Source organism: Dermacentor andersoni, chromosome 9, assembly GCF_023375885.2.
Source record: "Dermacentor andersoni chromosome 9, qqDerAnde1_hic_scaffold, whole genome shotgun sequence".
NCBI classification, from domain to species: domain Eukaryota; kingdom Metazoa; phylum Arthropoda; class Arachnida; order Ixodida; family Ixodidae; genus Dermacentor; species Dermacentor andersoni.
In genome coordinates this window covers 102472501-102484573 of record NC_092822.1, presented here as the reverse complement: position 1 = coordinate 102484573, position 12073 = coordinate 102472501, and positions in this window count along the sequence as shown.

Genomic DNA, 12073 nt, shown 5'->3' with positions numbered 1-12073 from the left:
AGCTCGAGTGACTGCTGCATAGTCTGTGAGGCCCCCATACCTAAGTGACGTTGCCTCGTTCAATACGCAAGTAATAATGTTTCATGCCCGTGCTATCACCGCTGGGGTGAACACTATCACCGCTGGGTGAACACTAAAAGTGCACTTTTCTTGCACTTTTAGGCTTCATTAGTTTCACTTGACGTTCGTTCTCAAATGTTAGGAAGTATTAGAAAAAACGTTAACATTTACAAATAGGGACCATTTCATTCGAAAAGCGAATAGAATAGGACACTAATCGATTCCTAATTCGGAAGTTTCGAATATTTGCAGACTCCTTACGATTAGTCTACAATGTCTCAATGTTGTTATCAGCAGCTTCGGTCATAAATAGGTCCCCTATGAGTCCCGCATTTTTACAAAACCCTGTTAATGTGACGAATATTTCCTGGAAAAACTAAAATAGAGTTGTTAAATTTAATTTTCTTACTGAGTGGTCACATACCTGTAGATACACTAAACTTATTTAAGCTCCAATACGCTGTAGGAATTTTCTGCCATAAGAAGCCAAACAATTGCATTTTTTGCTTTTTTCTTGTTTCCCCACGATTTTGAAATGTAATAGTAAATGTAAATGTACATTGTTATAGTAAATGTAAATGAAATAGTAATAAAGAAACGACACCAAATGCACTAAATTACCGTCCGTATTGGCGTTCAATTTCTGTCATTATATGTTTGAGGTTTATCGTTGAGCGAAATATGTGTGTATGAATTTGGCCACTGTGCTACCTTGAGCATACTTCCTTGCCACCACTTCACCGCAAAGCACGGAGCCTGTCTTGCTTGTGACAGCCGGCGCTGAATTTATGTCACAAGAGAAGACAGCGTTAAGGACACGGGCAAAGGTGCCGGTACCTAGTAAACGACATGTTCGGCTGACTGACAACTAAATTGATATCCTAAACGCAAGTGAAATGCATCCATTTTCCAAAGAAAGATGGATGTGGTGCTCGCTGGCGGCCCAGGACAGAAGTGGGCCTGGATGACGTGTCCATTTAGGAAAATGTGAACGACTCCTGCGAAGGAGTAAAAAATGTTCGGCAACGCCTTAGAGTGAACGGCGTAAAGCTTAGGTACGACGAGTGCAAACTGCGCAGTTCAGCAGTACAACTTGCCTCGGACAAAGAATACAGTGTGCTGGGCTTCACACCACAGAGAAAAATCTTGAGGCTATTGCACAGGCACCAAGCGCACGTGATATCGGTGAGCTGCGGCCGTTTTACAGCGAAGCGGTTAACCGCCAGTTAGTCGGAATATGTTGCGGCTTCGTGCTCGCCCCAAAACAGTACCGCTACGTGAGGCCGCAAGCACTCAGGCTGACCTCAAAAAATGTCTGGAAAGGTGATTTTTGTTTCAGTTTCCTGGGTTATAGAGTTATATTTTTCTCGTATACTCGTGTTACTGTGCGAGCTTGCGTGTAAGCAGTACTTTAAGCAATCTTCTGGCACAATTTGCATTGAAAAATTCAATTAGTTCAATAAGGCACTTCCGCATGGCGGAGGGCCTAGAAGAATGAGGATGTATGTGGTACTTCATGAAATTTGCGTCTGCGCGTGACGTACGTTGCTTGCGGTTATGATGCTCGTCTGCCGTCATCGAACGTCAGATGGGGTGGTAATACTTGTCTTACGTCGGTTGCGCAAGTCTAATGCAGTCTACAGCCTCGATGTGTGTCCACTTTCACGGGGTGGAATGGAGACGGATCCCTTGTGTAAGTGCTGAATATTTCTGTTAGATGTTACTGGATAGATTTCAAAGAGTCAATGTCGATGATAGCTCGGGCGAAGTGCACTTCCACCACTGACAAAGCGCGAAACGTTGCTCGCATCGGAATAGAATGGTTACTTCATCCCGGCCCGTATGTCCGCGGAGACGCTAATTTTTGTCGCGCTCAGCTGGTCCGGAAGACTTGCCTCTGTTGGAACAAAGAATTCTGCAGCATCGAGGACACTCGCGAGTGCAAGGCAAAATAGGGCTGGCATTATTTCTGATCTCCGCAACCCAGCGCTGTAGTTGAACACCTGTAATCGGAAAGACCTCTTCTTTTTCATTAGAATTCTTTTCTTACCCACATCTACCTTTCTTGTTATCTGTTCTTTTTCTGCGCTCATCTGATGTTTCCTTTAACCATCGGCCGCTCTTTGCGTGCAAAAGAGGCATTCTGCGGGTTTCGTTTGGTACGAGGTAACAAAACGGAAATGATAAGCCTAGTGACCCACTACAAACGGGCCCAACGGGGCTAGTGCAGAGTAGAGTATAACCCCGGGTCGACGCTTGGCCAGCGTCACGACTCGTTAAATCGTCGTTTGCCGGCACTTTATTAAAGTTATTCCTATCCTAATCTGGTGGACTTCGTGCTATTCCAACTTCTCCTGTAGCTTTTCTGTTTTTCATATTACTATTAGGGCAAAGTTAATCACGTGACAGAACCTTGAAAAAGCTGACGACTAATATACACTGCCAATGCCTCAAATGGTATCTTCGATTAACTTTCCTACCTTGGAATTCGATTCTTTCTATAGCGTATAGCGTATTTCCTAGCCTTGCCTCTTTCCCCGACCTTTTTCCCTGGCCCTTGAAAGCCCTAATTGACTTACGCCGGGAGCGTTTTTCTCGCTCAAGATGTGGCTCCAGTGTTCACGACGGCACCCAACCTACCGAAGACAAATTCCAGGGGAGGGAGAGAGCAGAGAAATTAAGGAGATAAAATGGAGGATGGTTGACTAACGAGTCTGTGGTTTGTTACCCTACACTAAGAATAAGAAAGAGGGCAACTGACAAAGTAATGTAAGTAAAGAATGAGCGAATATGAACGCTGCGTGGCCTCAGAACGACTCGCTGCAGAAGTACCATAGCTAACAAAGGCCAACGGTTCTCAACAACTCCAGTAATGCAGCAATATATTTCTGCTTGATCGATGGATTTGGTCGTGGTCCAATAATTTTTGTTTCAGAAAGTGTTCTACAACAGTCCGGTCGCTTTAGTGAGGTCTGGAAAGAGGTGGGCAGCGGTGCGAGGGCGTCGGTCATACCGCCATCTGCCCAATGTTCACAGATGCTTCTACGCGCACTCAGAACAACGATACGGATAAAAAGCGTCTTTTCAGTTTTTCAAAATGGTCGTCTTTTTTAAGGAACAAATTCCATGTCATTGCTGTCCTACGCATTTGCATTTTCTGGGAGTTTTACAAGGGCAAGCAACGCCTCCCGTGTTCTCACTTCTAGCAAATGCTCGTCGGGTTTTCAAAAATTTTGCCGGTTTTCTCGTGCTTTGACCATATTTCGCCCCAGTGCCATCTAATAACTAAGGAATCCCAAAAGAAGGTATAGATTTTTGAAAGCCATCAAAAGCGTCACAAGCTTCTTTCGAAGAGATTTTGTCAACGCGGTTAACTCGCCTAGCTTTTAAGAGAGGCCACAGCACTCGCCGAGCACTAAGCCAAAATAAATAGCTTGAAACACCAGTGTACTGAAGAAACAAATCAAAAGTTCTAACCTTACAGTTTGGAAATGGCGGAAGAGTCAGCGCAAGAATGTTACCTTTAGGAGCACCAGAACCACAAGTACACGTCGAGAAACCGGTGTTTTAACGAAGACGAGCAAGAGCAGAGGCCCCCGATGTTCATGCATATGAACCGGCAATGCTTCGAGGGCTTCACAAGGCTTCGCTTCGTTCCGCTTATTTATATGCGAACCTTCTTTTTTCTTTTCTGTTTAAGCGGCATGAAAATAAAAAAAGCAAAACATTGTCTGTAAACATCAATTTACGTTCGTTCAATCCGTGCAAACACGCATGTAATATTCCTGTGTTCTATTTGCATAACCAGTTTCGCAGTAAAAACTGCAAAAAGAAGTTGCCTATTCGAGTGTGTCACGCGCACTGTCACTTTAATTTTATTATGATGGATAACTATGTTTCACAGCAAAAGTTCGGGCCTCTCCCGCAGGTTGGAGTGCTGACTGTTCTGATACAGAGCCCGAGCCTGCCGCCGGCCTTCACCCACCTCAAGAAAACGGCTACGAACCGTCTCTAACGGTGCCCCATCTTTTCGAGGCTTATCTGCACGTCGTAAAACGAGTCCCGACTTGAGCATTACAGCACCGTTTTTCTATACCAATGAAAATCAAGCATATCACCAACATTGTTCAGAAAAATTATGTTGTGATGAGCATTTTTGGGGTCCCTTCACCGAGCATGCGGCATCTTTGCGTGCCTGCTTGCCATTTTGTCTCTTTTTAACCTCTGTCACTTCACCTTGGATCATTGGGTATTTTATGGCCTAATGGGAAGATCATTGGACTGCTCTGATTAGTTAACCAGATTCGAGATCAACCGTCGGTCGACTTGGCTTACTGTGTATGGAACCACCGTTATGTGACGCCCTTCAATGAACATCTTTCATGCCAACTTATTCCCTGGGTATGTGCTTTTGTGTCAATACTTTTGCGTTGGGCTTCACGTGAAATTCGCACAGCCCTGAGAGGATTATGGCGAGGCCCAGAGTGTTCACGTCGACAAAGTGCGTCAGTCTCAAAAAGCATTACCTCGGGGGGTCCTATGTGAATGCATGGCAAAGAAGAAGTTGTTTTAGACGGGATCTCTTAGGCGCACGTTCCTGTGCTCGATCTCTGCCTCGGGGTAATCGGGTGCAGGCGGAGCGCAGCGGATGATGAAAGACTGGCAGAACGAACGAGCCCTACGAACTAATTACCACGAGTCAGACGAGCCGCTGGGTTCCTTCCAGCAGCTCAAGATTGCGCTCGCCTCCGCGCATCCATGGCAGCGCCGGCGCCGGCCATGCGGGCAAACGTAATAGGAAAGCACCGAAAATTACGAGCGAAGAGAGCGCGAAAAGGAAAGCCGAGGAGGTGGGTACATCAGAAGCCAGAGAGAAGCGGAGGAGGAGAGTTTGGCGAAATGGTAAAGAGGAAAGCGGAGTGCCGCACGAGACATGCTCCATAGCGGCGACCATCTTCGAGATTGTGCCGTAGCAGCGTGCGCCGTCACGTGACCGCCGATGACGTCATTGCTAAGGCAGGCGGTGAGCGCGTCCACCAATATCATATATGAAAATAAAGCCCTGGCATAGGGTACGGGCCCACTCGGCGTGCCGTACTTCGCCTGCCCCACGACTGCTAGAGGCGCACTCCGCGCAAACAACGCTTCCCCGAGTTGACGCTTTTATTCTTATCAAGGAGTGACCCAACTGGCGGCAGTTCTTCGTCCGATGATGATGATAAGCGAGCTGCCCTAGCAAAGGCTGTGTTCCGGCGATAAAGGTGCGTGCCACCAAACCAGAAACTAAGCGCCGAAGCCGAAGAAACATGCTTTCATTTCCCCGACAACAAGGCTTCCTTCATGACCATCAAGGACGGCAAGAGGGATGTGTTTTGAAAAAAAGAGCATGCGTTGAAAATAAGGAGTGACCTCTAACTCTACATGCGCAAGGATCTCTCAAATTCTCTCCCCCAAATATCGCGAATTGAAAGCACTTAAAGAGCTCCGCTCAAATTTCGCATTATCGAATATCGTAACTGTCGGTGAATTTTTTCTGGTTAACCACTGTACCAAATTTCGTAAGGCTTATTTTATATGAAAGAATAAAATATTCAAATTAGGTGACTGCTAAAGCGTATTTGTTATCTACGGCGCCAATCATTGTGCAAAAATTATTAAAAATTGCAACTTTTCAGAAAATAAAGCTATCTGGCTGACAACTCTCTAATTAAGCAATGAGAAATGATATCCGGATTCTGTCATTGGAGCGTCATAGTACATCTAAACAAACAAAATTGATTCGATATACATGGCCCTTATGTACACCACAAATTTATTGTAATAATTTTTGCAACACCATTGTAAAGATGTAACATAATGACGTTATGTATAAATAATGTACCAAATTTGTCCGCCTTGGATGATTTAACGAATACAGTTGACAAAACTACGGACACTGGAATTGGTGCGGAGGTAAGAATCTGTGTACTTCGTCTTTCTATTCTTCAAACTGCAGACAATTTTTGCAAAAGAAATGAAGGTCTTACACCAACATTTCATTTCGGCACAGCCTAGAATTTACCTGTCTCCCTCAAATGCAGCAATATTCATAATTATCGGCCAGTGGCTTATCACGAGACAGCATTTCTGTGCTTTAGATGTATTTTAATACGTAACATCAGATTTACGCCCGTAATTCATCATTGTTTAATATTTGATTCTCGTTTTGTTCATACTTATGTAACAAAAACTATGTTTTTGCTCCGCATTTGTTATCTGTACCGCCCCCCTCACGCAATACTCCTTCTGGAGCCTGTGAGGTATATGAAATAAATAAATAAATCCCCGAAATGGACGGAAGTATCGAGTACAAACCCGATGCCTAATAAACCTTGCGTTATTGTGCCAAGAATGTTGTTGACTCTCACATTTGTTAGAATCCTTAATCGTTAGAATCCGCTAATCGTTTTCTTCTTCTGACTTACATTTCAAAGATAGCCTCGGACTTCAAGGACATCCCACGCCAAGGGGGTGGAGTCATCTCTGGTTTCCCTTTAAAAATTATGCGTATTAATACCTTGCTACCAATATCTAAAAGTGATCACGCAAGATATTATCGTCGAAACAAATTCCCTTGTGACGACATGTTTTCAGAGTTTGCTCAAGTACGCGAAATCTCGTTCTGCAAATATATGACTTTAAAAATTATTTTGGTGTTTTAACGCTCCAGAGCTTCGCCTATTGATCGTAGAAAGAATAGTAGGGGCGTGCGATTTGTAATGTTGGATACCGAATCGAATACCAATTGATTAATGCCAAATGCGAATCAAATGGAATAAAATATCGAATACTTTTCTTACAATCAACAGCCGTTATCACAATTATTATAAAGTGAAGTCCACATGCTTGTTCTTAAGGTCAGAACATTTCTGCCATTACCTAGAACGTTATGAAGCGTTGCAGCAGAACTTATAGTTAGGCGAGTTAGTACGAATTCAATGTGTCCCCCTTCACTCTGTCCTAGTCGATTGCGCGCGATAACTATTTCACTATGAGTTATGAAGCGTTGTTTATTAAAAGCGTAAATGGAGTATTATGAGGAAACAAGTAGTTCTTTCACCTGCGCCGGACTGTTCAGTAAGCGCGAATGATTGCTGTGTAGCATGTCAGGTAGGGCTACCCAAGTGACATAGTTTGCCTCTGTACGCAACTTTTCATCTTTTGTGTCTATAATAAACCACAGGGGTGAAAGTTTACTGTATAATTGCTTGACTTTCATTTTTATTTGGGTGCAGTTGACGTGTTAAATTATTCGAAAAGTATTGGAAAACTATTCGCATTTACGAATAATGAATATTTGAATCTAATACCGAATGGAATAGGGATAAATGCAATTTGTTATATGGAAGTTCAGATATCACCGCACGCCTAAAGATTAGTCTTCAATACGTAAATGTGGTTAACAGCAACTTCGGGAAGAAAAAAAGTACGGTATGAATCTCCAGTTCTGAAAAAGTTCCGCGAATTTGACCACTATTTCTTGGAAAAGGTACTCTAGATCTGCTCATTGTAATTGATTCACTGGATTGTCACAACGCCGTATATTAAACTAAATTTTTTCACACTGAATACACAGGAAGAATTTCTTCCCGTAAGAAGCCAAACATACGCAAGCTTCTGCTTTCGTCCGCTTTCGCCCACAATTGTCTGGCACCGATCCTGCTCCCTAAATTAGACACAATGCCTATTAAATAGAGCTGCTTTTTTCCATTCGATATTTGTCAGTATCTCATTTTATATTTTGTTTTCAATAAAATATGAGTTTTAGAATTTGCCCTCGTGCTACGCTTGGCATAGTTCCGCCAACCCCTTCATTTCAAAGCGTATTGGTTGTATTGGTTGAGAGATTCGATGCTGAATTCGCTTACATGCGAGGACAGCGTTCAGAACACGGACAGAGGTGCCAGACCCTAGTAAACGACATGATGTACTGATTGACAACTGATTTCGCATTTGAAACGCAACTGAAATGCATCCATTTTCAAAAAGAAAAAAAATCGATGAGGTGCTGGTTTGCTTCCGAGAGCCCAAGTCTGCCTGGACGATGGGCTCATATCGCAAAGAATGAAAGACCACGGAGAAACACGGAAAACCTGTCCTGGAGCGCCTCAGAGAGAGCGGCGGAACGCTTCAGTACAGTAAATGAAACTGCACCGTCCTGCTGCAACGTATCTCGGACGCATAACCCATCCGATTGGGTTTCACCCCACAGAAAAATTCTTGATGCTATTCCGGAGGCACCGAGAGCGCGTAATATTGGCGAGGTGCGCTAGTTTTTCAGAATGGCGTCATGTTATGCTAGGTTTTACCCACTAGATTTCTACCACCCGATCTCGATGAACGCTCAGCCGAAGCGCTTGCACCACTTACTAAGCGCGAAAGGTCGTTCTCCTCGGAAAAGAATGGTTACCTCATCGCGTCTCATATACCGTGTAGTGGTTGCCAAGGAAATCAGTACCGCCTCTAAGACGCTCATTTTCCGTCGCGCTCAACTGGGGCGGAAGACTTGCCTCGGTCGGAAGAGAATTCTACAGCACCTGTCACAGTCTCGAGTGCAACGTAGGACCGTAGAGGCATTATTGCACATTTTTGCAACCCACCGCTCCCTGTGAACGCCTCCACTCTTAATGATTTTCGTGTTTTCCTAATTTTTTTCCTGCGCTACCTCCCCAGCCTTGCTTTGTTCTCTTTCTCTTTCTACTCTGTCCCGGGTGTATCCTGTAACAGTCGACCGCTCTTTGCATACAATACAGAAATGGTGCGGGCTTTCGAACGGCCTGCGCAGATGCAAAGTGACATCTCATTAAAGTCAATGATAAAGTCAATGATTTTCCTATATATGCCTCTAACGTTCGTCTTTTTCATATTACTATTAGTACAAAGCTAACCACAACACTTCCACTTATAAAAACTACCTTCCCACCCTTCTCTCCTTCCCAAAAGGAACCACTGTACTTTGATCTTTAGAAGAACCACAGCACCTTAACCAACCCTACATAAGCTCTACACATAAAAAGAACACTACAGTTTTTCTCAAGAACCTCACCGAGCGTCACGAACTCTTAAGCTCTTTTTGCACTTAAGTCTACGAACATAGGCCGCGAACCTAATTGTCTTTCCGCTTATGGCACTAGGAATGCAGTACTGAAACTTCTTGGCTAGTTATATTACACTAAATCTAATCATTCTATCCTCGACACAAAACAAGGTTACTATCATTACATCATCATCATCAGCCTGGTTACGCCTGCTGCAGGGCAAAGGCTTCTCCCATACATATCCAACTAAACCTGTCATGCACTAATTGTGGCCATGTTGTCCCTGCAAACTTCTTAATCTCATCCGCTCACCTAGCTTTCTGCCGCCCCCTGCTACCCTTCCCTTCCCTTGGAATCCAGTCCGTAACCCTTAATGACCATCGGGTATCTTCCCTCCTCATTACATGTCCTGGCCATGGACATTTCATTTTCTTGATTTCAACTAAGATGTCATTAACTCGCGTTTGTTCCCTCACGCAATCTGCTCTTTTCTGATCCTTTGATGCTACACCCATCATTCTTCGTTCCTTAGCTCGTTGCGTCGTCCTCAATTTAAGTAGAACCCTTTTCGTAAGCCTCCATGTTTCTGCCCCGTACGTGAGTACTGGTAAGATACCGCTGTTATACACTTTTCTCTTGAGGGATAATGGCAACCTGCTGTTGTGAATGCCTGCCAAACGCACCCCAGCCCATTCTTATTCTTGTGATTATTTCAGTCTCATGTCTGGGATTTGCGTTCACTACCTGCCCTAAGTAGAAGTATTCCCTTACCACTTCCTGTGCATCGCTACCTATCGTAAACTGCTGTTCTCTTCCGAGACTGTTAAACATTACTTTAATTTTCAGCAGATTATTTTTTAGACCCACCCTTCTGCTTTGCCTTTCCAGGTCAGTGAGCATGCATTGCAATTGGGCCCCTGAGTTACTAGGCAAGGCAAGTTACTAAGGTGTTTTCCATTAACTCTTATCCCCAATTCTTCACAATCCAGGTGTCTGAATACCTCCTGTAAACACGCTGTGAATAGCATTGGAGAGATCGTATCTTCCTGCCTGACGCCTTTCTTTATTGGGATTTTGTTGCTTTCTTTATGGAGGACTACGGTGGCTGTGGAGCCGCTATAGATATCTTTCAATATTTCTACATACGGCTCGTCTACACCCTGATTCCGTAATGCCTCCATGACTGCTGAGGCTTTGACTGAATCAAACGCTTGACAGCTATATATATGGGTTGGTTATATTCCGCGCATTTCTCTATCACCTGATTCACAGTGTAAATATGGTCTATTGTTGCGTAGTCTTTACAGAGTCCTGCCTGGTCCTTTGGCTGACAGAAGTCTAAGGTGTTCCTGATTCTATATGCGATTACCTTAGTAAATACTTCGTAGGTAACGGACAGTAAGCTGAACGGTCTATAATTTTCCAAGTCTTTGGCGTCCCCTTTCTTATGGATTAGGATTATGTTATTGTTCTTCCAAGATCCCGGTACGCTCGAGTTCATGAGGAATTGCGTATACAGGGCGACTAGCTTTTTAGAACAATCTGCCCACCATCCTTCAACAACTGTGCTGTTACCTGATCCTGCCCATATGCCATCCCCCTTTGCATAGCTCCCAAGGCTTACTTTACTTCTTCTGGCGTTACTTGTGAAACTTCGAATTCCTCTAGACTATTATCTCTCCCATTATCGATGTGGCTGCCACTGGTACTGTATAAATCTCTATAGAACTCCTCAGCCACTTGGACTATCTCATCTATATTAGTAATAATATTGCCAGCTTTGTCTCTTTACGCGTAGATGTGATTCTTGACTATTCCTAGTTTCTTCTTCACTGCTCTTAGGCTTCCTCCGTTCCTGAGAGGATGTTGAATTCTATCCATATTATACTTCCTTATGCCGGCTGTCTTACGCTTGTTGATTAACTTGGAAAGTTCTGCCAGTTCTATTCTAGCTGCAGGGTTAGAAGCTTTCATACATTGGCGTTTTTCATCAGATCTTTCGTCTCCTGCGATAGCTTACTATTATCCTGTCTAGCTGTGTCGCCACCGGCTTCTATTGCAAACTCCTTAATGATGTCCATAAGATTGTCGTTCAATGCTTCAACACAAAGGTCCTCTTCCTGAGTTAAAGCCGAATACCTGTTCTGTAGCTTGATCCGGAATTGCTCTATTTTCCCTTTTACCGCTAGCTCATGAGCGGCTTCTTATGTACAAGTTTCTCTCGTTCCCTCCTCAAGTCTAGGCTAATTCGAGTTCTTACCATCCTATCGTAACAGCAGCGGCCCCTGCCGAGCACGTCCACATCGTGTATGATGCCAGTGTTAGCGCAGAGTATAAGGTCTATTATATTTCTAGTCTCGCCTTTTTAGGCTCCTCCACGTCCATTTTCAACTATCCCGCTTGCGGAAGAAGGTATTCATTATCCGCATATTATTCTGTTCTGCAAACTCTACCAATAACTCTCCAATGCTATTCCTAGAACTTATGCCATATTCCCCTACTGACTTGTCTCCAGCATGCTTCTTATCTACCCTGGCATTGAAGTCGCCCATCAGTATAGTGTATTTTCTTTTGATTTTACCCATCGCCAATTCCACGTCTTCATCGGAGCTTTCGACTTCCTGGTCACCATGAGTGGATGTGGGGGCGTGGACTTGTAGCAACTTCAATTTGTACCTCTTATTGGGTTTCGCAGCAAGACCTGCGACCCTCTCGTTAAAGCTATAGAATTCCTGTATGTTAGCAGCTATATATTTATTAATCAGGAATCCGACTCCTAGTTCTCGTCTGTCCGCTAAGCCCCGGTAGCACTGGACGTGCCCGCTTTTCAGCACTGTATATACTTCTTTCGTCCTCCCAGCTTCACTGAGCCCTATTATATCCCATGTACCACCCTCTAATTCCTCCAATAGCACTGCTAGACTTGCCTCACTAGA